This window comes from Lissotriton helveticus, chromosome 9 (genome assembly GCF_964261635.1).
Source record: "Lissotriton helveticus chromosome 9, aLisHel1.1, whole genome shotgun sequence".
NCBI classification, from domain to species: domain Eukaryota; kingdom Metazoa; phylum Chordata; class Amphibia; order Caudata; family Salamandridae; genus Lissotriton; species Lissotriton helveticus.
The window spans coordinates 151,498,050-151,510,533 of record NC_136070.1 but is presented as its reverse complement, the minus strand read 5'-3'; the positions used below and the strand labels follow the sequence as shown (position 1 = coordinate 151,510,533).

Sequence of the window (12,484 nt, the reverse complement as noted above, 5' to 3'; positions counted from 1 at the left end):
ATTGTCTGTGACTGTCTCCCTAGGTGGTCCCTCAATAGCAAAAATATCGTTAAAAAAGTTGATGACATTAACCGTAGAGGGAGCCGTGACAAAGTCAAAATAGACCCACTTAGAAAAATAGTCCACTAATACAATAAGATATATGTGGGACAGGCGCGCAACACCCTTTAGACTCAAGGGGTTTCAGCCCCCCTCCCCACCCCCGTTGTGTACACACACAGCCGCACCCGAGCACTTCACAGGTCTTTAAAAGACCATTTGCATGTTAATGAGGCCTTGATGTTGTTTCACCCCGTCTAAGAGCCCCTGCAGCTCCACTCTGCATGTTGCTTAAAGATTCAGCCCCCCCCCCCGAAATTTTTTCTTAGACCCCCACCCAAAATTTGGCTCTAGTTGCGCCTCTGCTGTGGGACATAGGTGGTACATCAAATGGGCCAGCAGTCAATAGCTACTTTGGACCAAACGTCTTCTGGAAGCATTACTGGATGGAGCGGTGTCATACGAGTTGTTCAATGTTTATCAGACAAAAGGCAAGTGGTACATTTTGAAATCCAATTTGACACCTGAGTGTCCAAAGATAGCCACCAAAAGAATGGCTTTATATTTTTGAATGTACTTCCCGCCCCCAAATGGCCAGGATGTGCTGCTGCAATAATGCTTCCTCTTAAAGAATTTGGAAGAACACAACTTATTCCTTACAAGAACCTTATCAACTATTAAAGTACATCTTTGGGCCTACCCTTAATTACAAAGTCTTTAATCACCAAAAGTACCTAATCTTTGCTCTGAGCTTCCATCCACTGCTGCTTTGAAATAGTACTCGACGAGGCCTGAAGAGCATCATCCAGAACTGCAACCCCAAATCGGGTATCAGAGCGCTTTGCATAGCACCAGTTGCATTACATGAGGACACATTAATTTTTTGTTAGGCACGGAGAGATTAAGTGATTTGCCCAGAATCACAGGATGTTCAGTGTCATTGCCGAGACTCGAACCCAGTTCCCCAGTTCAAGGTCGATCGCCCTAGCCATTAGGCCAACTCCTCTCCCCATTTATATTGTCACCAGGTTCAACGTCTGACAATGGCAACCTCGAAAGGCAATCGTCCCTTATATTATTTCCTCCCGCCAGGTGTAAAATAGTGAAATTATATTCTTGGCTATATGATAATAGTGTAACCAACCTTGAAGAAGATTTACCCGAACCGTTGTCATTCAACATGTCGAGAAATGCTTTGTGATCCGTGTAAAGCGTGAATTGTGTACCACGTAGAAAACTTTTGAATTTTTCAATCACCCATGAACAGGTCAATGCCTCTCTCTCTCAATGGTACTATAAGCCCTTTCAGATTATAACACTAGACGAGAAGCAAATGCTACAGTGCCTTCACACCCTGGTACCATTTGAGAGAACTGCACCCAGGCCTATTGGACTGGCATCAACCATTAGGGTACACTAGCATCCAGATTTGTATGAAAGGAGAGCGGGAGCTTGGAGGATCATTTGTTTGATAGACTCAAAAGCTTGACTTGCTGGATTGCCCAATATAAACTTCTCACCCTTTTTTTACAGCATGCGGAGGGGTTGAACCACAAAGATATGTCCTTGGATAAAGCAAGAGTAGTATTCATTCATACTAAATAATGATTTTAATTCTTCCTTGTCCTTGGGAGGTGGAACATGTGAAATAGCCTTCACCAGAGAAAACATAGGTATGATGCCATAGACAAACACGAGGACCCAAATAATCAAGTTCTTGTACAAGAAAGTAACATTTGTCATACTTGAAGTGATGCAATATTTCTTGAAAATATTAAATTACTTAACTAAGATGTCATTGTGCTCTTTGATAGCCCTTCCAAAAATCACCATGCCATCTTGGTATGCTTGAGTATCTTACATCCCCGCCAAAATTGTATCAATGAGTTTTTGGAAAACACTCGCTGCAGAAGCCATCCCAAATGGAACCCTAAGGAATTAGTAGGTTTCAGATGGGGTCACAAAGCTGGTCAAGTCTTGGGAATCTGCATCGAGTGGTACTTGGTGATAAGCAGAGCATTAATCCAAAAGTGAAAAATATTTTGCTTCTGAAAGATTGGCCAACAAATATTGAATTTTAGGGATAGGATGAGTCAACCAGTATGTTACTGTTAAGTATGCGTAGGTCAGCACATAGACTAATATCGCCATCTTTTTTCGGTACTATCACGATGGGACTGACCCATTCAGAGAAGTCAATATGATTGATTATTGCCTCTGCAACTAATTTGGTTAACAATACCTGTAACTCTGGTCTTATTAATAATGGAACAGGTCTGGGTTTATGAGGCACAGGTGCTGCCGGTGCTTTCAACTTGATTTTGTGCTCAAAATCAGCGATTAATCCAATTTTAGACTCACACATCTGGATACGCACTTAAGATACTCTTTTCTTTTTATCCTGATTACTCGCATACGGCAGACACAGATGAAGGGTTTACTACCTCTGGAATACTTGACCAAGGAATAAGCATAATGCCTAATTTGGCTAGATCTTGCCATCCAATAATAAATTTACCTTTTAGTGTAACAGATTTTTGAAGCAATTTTTCTACATAAACATTCTAGTTCATCAAGAAAATATCCAAGCATAGTGATATCCTGAACCACATAGGCCATGGGATTGGCATCCGTCGGTGACAAGACGCTAGAATCAGACCAACACTTGCACAAGGTGTCAGAAATTATGGTGATGGGAGCCCCTGAGTCTGCCATCATTTGTAACACGACCCCTTCAACCATTGCTTCACATAGGGGTCCTTCCACCTATGTATTTTGTACCATTAACAGTATCCAAAGTAAGAACTACTCTGGAAAGATCATGAGAAATACAAGAAACTGAAGGTTCAAGATCAATAGCATGCACTTGAGTATTACCTTTGCTTCTACATACTCCCTGAAAATGTCCCACTTTGTGACACTTGTTACATTTCTTACCTAAAGCAGGACAGCCTGTAAAGTTGCTAATGTGAAACTTTGAGCCACAACGGAAACAAAAACTAATTTTTTGCACAAACTTATTACCTTTCTCCTTAAAAGATAAAGCATTTACAGCGTCAGAAATTTGAATTTCATTCACAGTGAGAATTTGAATCATTAGTTATTCTTTCACTAGAAACAATTGACCTTTTAATGCCCTTAAACAGATCTATAACTTCAGATAGAGTTGGATACCTACAGCTTAAGAGATGGTCCTGGATTTTCTTAGATTTGAAACCAAAGACAAATTGGTCTCTTATTCAGGTTTCAATAGTCAAACCAAAATTGAAATTAGCAGCTGCATGCCTAAGAGCAGATACATAAACCTCCACTGTTTCATCCACATTTTGATTCCTTTTTTAAAAGTTGAAGCATTGTAAGAGAACTCTAGGTTGAGCCGTGAACAACTTTTCCAATCTCGCTATAATCTCAAGATATTCATTCCATCCATCAGATTCAGGGGAGGGTGTTATTTTTTGGTAGGTTGCCAAATACTTGTTTACCCTCGCTTACCAAGTTATTAAATAGAATGGCTGCTTTCCTTTTTGGAGAGTATTTTTTGGCTTCTAATACAACCGAGTAGCTTTCAAATACTAAAAACCAGTTTCCATGTCAAAGGTGGTTTATCAGGTGACTGTAGAAACAGCTGTAGGTGAACTAGTTGTGCTAGATGACTCATGCATGCTTACAAAACAAATATCCTATAAAATAATGTAGTATATTAATTTTTTGTAAAGCTTCTTGCCTCCTTTTTCTTTCGGGATACATTACGAAAATATGCACATGCGCATGTCACCCCGGTTTAAAGACAAACAATGTTCCTGGTTACGTGCTGGAGTGCGTGCCGTCAACATCAATCCCAAATTGCTGATGGCGCACGAAAATACCCGATGCGGCTCTGCGCCTCAAGTCAAGGTAGAACAACAAGACTCGTGTCAAGCAGACCAAGCAGCCTGATGAAAGCAACAGGAAACGAAGATGGCGCGAGACAACATCCACTGGCCAACCAACAAGCAGTGTTAAGTCCTCCAGTCAGGAAGATGAATGCAGCACGCAGTGCAGCAGGTGAAGTCGTCCAGTCCGAAGGATCAACGCAGGATGCAGGGGAGCAAACAGGGAAAGCGGTAAGGAGGCTGTAGGAAAGGGGTAAAATACGAATAAGCTGCAACCTTGAGTTGATTGTAGAAGCAAGATTTATTTCCAGAAGTACAGAATAAGGGAGCCCACAACAGAGGTTGCTAGTGTGGGAAAGCACCAACAGCAAACTGTCGTGGAGGAACAAAATGTGGGGAGATGGAATAATAGAAACACTCTAAAAGGAATGTACATGTTAAAGGCACAATATTACTGACATACTACATACCTCCCCGCCATAAACACAAAATTAATATAGAACATAATCTTTGAATTTTATAGGCAATTTGTGATAATGCTGTTGTTCACAATCATCAGAGGCATTTAAACTAGGTGAAACATCTCTTGAGAAAGATTGAGGAGAACATGTAGGTGAAACTAAATTATCAATTTGATTTTTTTTATATCAAAACCAGGACCAAAAGTAAAATCAGAATCATTTTCAACTTCTCTGTTGGAATATGCTTTGTTAAAAATCCCAACTTGAGATTTGGTAATTTTTACCACATTGTTCTTGCTCCACCAACCTCTGTTATCTAGTAAAACAGAGGATTTAGTAACTTTTAATGACACGAACAGGTAGGGTGAATTTAGATTGACCTTTACATACTTTAAAAGGTTTCTTAATGAGAACCCAATCATGAACATTTAAGTCAATGTTATTACACTTAGATTTACCATCAAAAAACTTCTTTTGAAGTGATTGTTTATTGGCAACAAAATCTTTAGTGACTTGTAAATCTGTTGCTACACTTCTTTTCTTCTCTAGATGTTGACCTGCAGATAAATTGCTGAACCATTTGGGCATTAGCTTGGATTTGGTTTCTCTTCCTCTAAGAGCCTTGAAAGGTGTGATATTAGTAGTAGAATGAGGAGTATTTAGATATGCCCAAATTTTGTTTAGCAAGAATTCAGCAACATCAACATTAGATGCAAGAGCAGTTTGAACTCCTTCTTTAATAAAAACGATTTGCTCTCTCAACAAGGCCATTTGAAGAGGGGTTGTATAAATCAACTTTGAGATGTTGTATTGCATTGCTTTGTAAGAAACTAGATTAGAGATAAAATGTTGGCCATTGTCAGTAACAATATAGTTAGGAGTACCTTACATTTTGAAAATATTCTGAAGAAAAGAAATGACTGTAGAAGAGTTCGCTGCTTGTACAAAAGAATAGTAGATCAATTTAGAATGGTAATCAATGGCAATAATACAATATCTTTAGTCTAAAGGTAGTAGAGTGAATGGGCCTGAAAAATCTAATGCAATTTTGTCCCAAGGTAGGCCAGGAAATGGTACAGGATATAAAGGTTTTTTGTTGACTTTCCAGTGTTTATCTGAGACAATACATGTAGGACAGTTATCTATAAAGAATTGTACTTGCTTGTCTAAATTTGGCCACCAATAAATTGTTTTCCATTTTTTGCAAGTAGCAGAGATGCCCAAATGACCTTCATGGGCAATACCAATGATTTTATTTCTTAGCAAAGTTGGAGGAACGAACAGCCCATCCCTGACACAAATTCATTTTTCAAATGTAGTTCATCACTGATTTGTGCAAAGGATCTCAACTCGTTGCTAAGACTTTTGGTATTTGGCCATTTGGTTTTGATGAAAATTTCAACTTTTTTTAGAGTCTCATCGTCTGCCATGGCAGATGCCCATTCACCTTGAGATATGTTATTGGGGAACAAAGCAACAGCATCAATCAAACCAACAACACAGTCAGTATGAAGACTGTCTTCACCTTCACTACAATCTGGGAGCGGTAAGCGGGAAAGGCAGTCTGCTCGTACATTTTACCCTCCCTGGATGTATTTGATCACAAGGTTGTATTCCTGTAAAGCAATCTTACTAATCTTGCAGATGATTTGCCTAATCCATTTCCAGACAATAAAGACACAAGTGGTTTGTGGTCAGTAAAAACTTCACAAGAAAAACCCCAAATATAAGTTTAACATTTTTGAACAGCCCATACTATGGCGAGTGCTGCGGGTTCAATTGCACTATAACTACATTCAGCTGTAGTCAAAGCACGAGAAGCAAAAGCAATAGCACTTTCCTTACCATCCACCCATTGACCAAATACTGCTCCTAAACCTTTTTGACTGGCATCTACGGACATGAAAGGTTTTGCTTTGCGAACAAAAGGTTGTAAAGCAGGAGCATTGCTCACCAGTAATTTAACTTTCTCAAAAAATTCTTGTAGAAATTTAGTCCACACAAATTTGCATCCTTTTTTAAGCAAACATCTTAATGGTTGTATTAGCTGGGCGTAACCAGGAACAAATCTTGCATAGTACTCACAGAGACCGAGGAAAGACCGGAAAGCGTCTTCATCAGATGGAGGAGGTGCATTGCGTTTGGCTTCAGTGTTACAAAATTTTGGTTTGATGCCATCGCTAGAAATTAAATGGCCTAAATATTCAACCTCACGGACCAATAATTTGCACGTGTTGGCTTTTATGGTCATGCACTTATCTTGTAAAATTGAGAAAACTTTATTAAGAATGATCAAATGTTCTTCTTTAGTTTCTGTGTGCACCAAAATGTCATCCTGAAATGCTTGTACTTGACTTAACTCACCAAAGAGATTGTCCATAAGCTTTTGGAAAACACTCGCAGCTGATGCGAGGCCAAAAGGCAATCTTAAATATTTAAATGCTCCATAGGGTGTTACAAAAGCAGTGAGTGGTTGAGATCTGAGTGAAAGTTGAATTTGATGATAAGCCGAATGTAGGTCGATGGTGGAGATGAATTTTTACTTACCGATGTTGGCTGGCATTTCATGTATATGCGGTAAAGGGTGACAGTCAACTAATATATTCTGGTTCAGAGATCTTAGATCCAACACATAACCTTAGGTCGACTTTCCCCCCCCCCCCCCCGCAAAATCACCGGAGAAACCCATTCAGAGGCATCTATGGGTGCAATAATACCTTCAGCCTGAAGGTTAGATAGAAGGGTTTTAAGATCCTCTCTAACACTGAGAGGAATGGGTCTGACTTTGGGCACTATAGGAATGGCATTGTCTTTCAGTAAAATGTTGTGTTCAAAACCTCTGACAGTGCCAACTGATTTTTTAAAAACATCACGGAAATTTACAGCAAATTTGTCAATAATAAAATCATGGTCACTAATGGCTAGTATATTAAAGTAGTTCACCTAATACTATGGGAGGATCTTGTCCAGGACGTAAAATAATGCCTAAAAGGCCGAGATCCTTCCATCCAATGATATTTCTTTCTTTAATTGCCACATATATTTTAGTTTTAATTGATCTGCCTAAACAAGTAAGGGAGTCCCAAAAAAAACCTATTAAATCAATATCTTGCTCGCTGAAAGCTTTAATATCAGGAGCAATAAGCGGAGATTTATCAGACCATAACTCATAAAATGTAACATCAGTTAGAATAGTAACAGGTGCATCTGAATCAGCCATGCTTGGGATAACGTTATCAATATTAATATCAATGAATGGACCTTTGATAGGTTTGTTAGAAAACTCAGGGATGTCAATTGTTACAACCATGTTTGCAAACTGAGATGTACAGCCTTGTGTTTCAGGTGAATCTACTGAGATGTTGGCTATTCTGGGTCTAGAATTGCTATTAAAAGAAGTATAAGTTCTTTTGTTATATAGGTTTTGAAAATGTCCAAATTTCTGACATTTCACAATTTTTTCCCTAATGCAGGGCATGTGGAATTATTCCCTATGTGGTTTCTAGAACCACAGCGAAAGCAAATGAGATGAGATCTTGTGGGTTGGTTTCTATTAAATCTCTTTTCTGGCCCTTGGTTTGAATTAATAGAACACACAGTATTGCTTTCAGAGACAAAATTCATGGTATGGGAGGTGTCAGGAAAACTGGTTTGTGTATTGATTTGAATAGAAAAACCAGTATGTTGGTTGCTGGGTAAAACTTTGGATGTAACAATTGACCTTTCAATACTTTTGGCGATGTAAATTGTTTCAGCCAAAGTGGGATTACAAGAAGTAAGGAGACGTTCTTGTATTTTTTTAGAATGGCAGTAAAACACAAATTGATCTCTTATATATGTATCAACATTAGCACCAAAATCACATTTCTCTGCTAGAACTCTTAAACTTGCAATCTAGTCTTCTACAGATTCTTCTGGGGACTGTTTGCACATTGCGATATTGAATCTCTCTAAAAGAACACTTGTTGAGTCAGGATATTGCTTCCCCATACGTAATTTTGATTCTAAAAACACATTCCAGACGGCATCTTCTGAGACTGGCGGAGGAAAACAAGGAAGGTTTTCAAAGACCCTGCGACCAGCAGCTCCAAGGTGATTGATTAGTAAAGCTAATTTCCTTGTGGGAGAATAACCATCGGCATCAATTGTAGTTAAATCGTTCTCAAAGTCTTTCAGCCATTCAGACCATTTTAAATCCGGTTTACCCGGTTTCTGTAGGAAATGTGATGGCTGTATGACACCTTGAGCAGTAGCCATGAAAATACAGATGAACAAACAAAGTGGTAAAACGTCAGAGAAAAATTGAGTAAATAAAATTAATTAGCAAAATAGTGAACTTACAGTTGCAATCTCTTGTTCAATTAGAAATATAAATGATGAAGTTGAAGGTGTGCGATTCACCGTTTGTAAAAAGATCGCACCGACGGGTAAAAATTAGGAGTAGAGATGTGGACAAACGTTGGATTAAAGTCGGAAGGCTAGAAAACACTTTTCGACTTACTCAAAATGGCCACCGTGTGTGTGACGTCAACACGCTGTTCCCACAGTGCTTTGCGGTTCTTGACGTCGACATGCTGCTCCCACAGTGCTTTGCGGTTCTGCAGCGTAGTGACGATGAACCTTGGAACGCTTGGAAGGCTTATGACACGAAGCACAGATGACAAAGATGACGTATATGCCAGTGGAATGTTTGGGTCTCAAGAGGAGTGCTCGAGGACAAACCGTAGGAGCGCTCGCGGACAACCCGTAAGTTCCACAATGAAGTTTTAAATTGTATGAATAATGTCTGACCCACCTTCCGGAAAGTAGATCGAAGTTAGAGGTGGTCGAGACAGGTACGCTTGTGGGCTCCGAATTTAAAATTTAGTCCAGAAGAGAAATCCAGCAACTAAAATCGAAATTGAAGAGGAAAAAAAAATGTCACCCACTCCTGGTACCAATGTGGCAAAGGGGTAAAATACGAATAAGCTGCAACCTTGAGTTGATTGTAGAAGCAAGATTTATTTCCAGAAGTACAGAAGAAGGAAGCCCACAACAGAGGTTGCTAGTGTGGGAAAACACCAACAGCAAACTGTCATGGAGGAACAGAATGTGGGGAGATGGAATAATAGAAACACTCTAAAAGGAATGTACATGTTAAAGGCACAGTATTACTGATATACTACAGAGGCAACATAGTAAGCAGGTGCAGGGCTCTGAAATCGCAGATTAGGATAGTCGCCAAAGAGAAGTGTTGCTCTGCTAGGTGTAATTTGTTCTGGGCAATAAGTACAGGCAGGATGTACAAAAATGACAAGTCTTCTTTATTGTAGTAAAAGAGGTCAGGTCCTGCCATCCCTCCCTTCATAGGTTCTGTACTCCAACTGAAGAAGTTAGGGCTGGCAACCATGGAGAAGTAACACAGAACCCAGGGCGTACTTGAAAATACACAGTGCACATGCTTTGCTGATAAACAGTCAGCAAGCATGCAGCAGAATTAAAAGCACATCCAGAGGTGTCATCACTACAATGGGCCCACAATTAACGGCAGACCAGTGACCGCTCCGTTCGCCCCCCCCACGCCCCCCCCCCCCGGAGTTCACTGTAATTAGCCTTACATAAGTAAATCTTTCAAGCTGGCTGCTTCCAACAGTAAGTACAAATCATCCCACAAAAAGCACAAGAAGCACTGCACTACATTCTTCCACTTATCCTCACTCAGACTCAAGAGGGAGGTGTCAAGTCAGTGGTAACATTCTCAGACTCCATCCTTGACATTGTTCTCAGAGCCTGTATTGGTTAAGATGTAAACAGTGCCAGACTCTACTACACTGGCACTGGAGCCCTCTTTTCTTCAACTGGACCTGCCGCTAACTACGCTCAAATTGTGGCTATCACCCTGGCTGTGCTGGCCATCTTCCATTCCATCCAGATCACTGTGGTGCACCTTTAGGACCACAAAGAGCCTTCAGGACCTCTAACTAGGCTTCTGAAGACATCATCAGTGGCACTGGGCAGTACTGCTCTGGCTCCATCTGATGCAGTTCAGCTGCTGAAAGTCGTAGGCCACGGGCATCACTGCCAGACCTGTTTGTGATGCCTCCGGCATAGACGTAAGATCAGATACAGAAAGTGAGTAAATTTCCAAAGACGAAAGCCACTTTCATCAGATCTACACGTAAGGTGCAACAGGTGGCTGAGGTGGATTTCCCTTACACCCCAGCCTTGTGATGAATACTCTTGACTGTCTGAATTAACAGTGCTCATTGTGTAATGTTTTTCTTCCACAACCGAGAATGCTTCAACATCTGGCTTACCAACAGCCCACATTCAGAAAAATCTTTGCTTGCTTAGTTTGAAGCCTAAAGTCAACACCTTCCATTTACCCATGTTATACCCTCATGCGAACCGAAGGCAAGGAACAGCACCAAGACATCTAAGATTATCTGAAGAATTAATAAGTGAAAAAATACTTTACTTTCATGAACATTACAGGAGTACTGTTTAAACAGCTACTTGTCCATAGGACAAAATTATACAGAAAATACCTTGTCCTGTAAAATCATCTGGTAGACCTGCAATAACAAATTTCTAGATAGGTTTGGGCCTTTTACAAATTTTTTTAAGAGAAGACTGACAAACCACAGGGTCCAAGTTGATCCTGATATCTCAGAGTGGATGTACAGGGCCTTAAGTATAATGGGAAAAACGAATCGAGACACTTCATCAGAGCAGAATACATGCCTGCTCTTGAAGGTGGATACTAAACTGGGAGAGTAGGTATTTTCTGATGTGAGCCCAGTGGCCATGGAGTAGGTCTTGGGAAGCATTTCATTAAAGAACTTGAGAACTACATGTGCACCTTTGCAGCACTTAACAAGACCCAACCGGCACTGAATAAAGATATCCCTGCTAAGGTCTTAAGGAGGGTAGGGTATACGGCTGTGGATATTTTCAAGGATCCCAAGTGGCACCCTTTTGACAGGGGGTGGGGGGCGATATCAGTGGCAAGAGAAGAAAATATTCAATATCTTCCACTCTTGGGATAGACTTATGAGGCAGTTTCCAAAGGGTCTACTGCAGAGGTGGCGTCCATGTGTTAGGTGAACTTTCACCTTTATTCACGCTACACAGTAACAGGAGACTGAGTGTCCAATACAAAGTCCTGTGCAAGTTCTTCAAAGCATGTGTAGGATAAATGCTTAAATAGGCAGGAAAACGAATGATGTACTACAAACTACTAAAGCTTAAATCCAGGGACAAGCCCTTGCAGGTCAAAAGACATAAGGCAAATTCAATCAAATGAAACATGGCGGTAAACCCATAGGGGTGCATGAACCATCATTTAAGGACACAAGCAAGCCTACAAGGTACAGATTGTTATATATTGTTGAATTTAGGACATTAACAATGATCCAGTTTTGCATACAAGAATGTTGATAGGTACACTTTTTAGAGGTTAGCTGCTATTTAAATATTTATGTTCTAAAACAAAGCATTTTGAATCCAATATTGCAAACAGGACTTGGCTACATGTCACTGCATTTTAGGTAGAGCCTGGGCAGTGCATGCGTTGCTCTGCGAGGCATGCTGTATTCAGGTAGGGACTTGATGGTCTGCCCACTCTCCGCCCATATTTTCAATTCAACTGTGTCATTTTACACTGTAAATTGTGGCTGCTCATTGGTCAATAGGCTTAGTAGTCGCTCCTTAGTACTGCTTTGTCTCATTTTGTAACCTCCTATGGCAACACCCCTTGTTACATGTGTTGTTACTCGATAGACTTTAATTACAGCTTCCGAGCACTATTTTCTCAAATTTCTTTGTCCTGCCTGCTGTTGCAGGCAGGACACACTCTCTCCTAACGCTTTTAAAACATTTTAGTAGCACGGTCGCCGAATGCATTAGGTCTCGCATTTGCAAAAGTTTAAGCTGTTGGCATTGTAAATGACAATGCTTTTTATTCATCTGTTTTAAAAACAACACATAAATAAAAGGCATTGTCATTTACAATGCCAATAACTCAAACTCTCGTAAGTGCGAGAGCTATTGCATTGAAAATGCTTGTTGTATTTTGACCCAGAGTTGCACACATAGTTTGTGCATTAATGCCAAGGGATTCTCCCTTACAGA

At 40.2% G+C, this 12,484-nt stretch overlaps 1 protein-coding gene across 2 annotated transcripts in view; it reads right to left on the bottom strand.

The window, feature by feature from the left end:
* FANCM (FA complementation group M) overlaps window positions 1-12,484 on the bottom strand; it is an 837,191-nt gene that overhangs the window by 484,234 nt on the left and 340,473 nt on the right. The gene's annotated exons all lie outside the window — the stretch shown is intronic.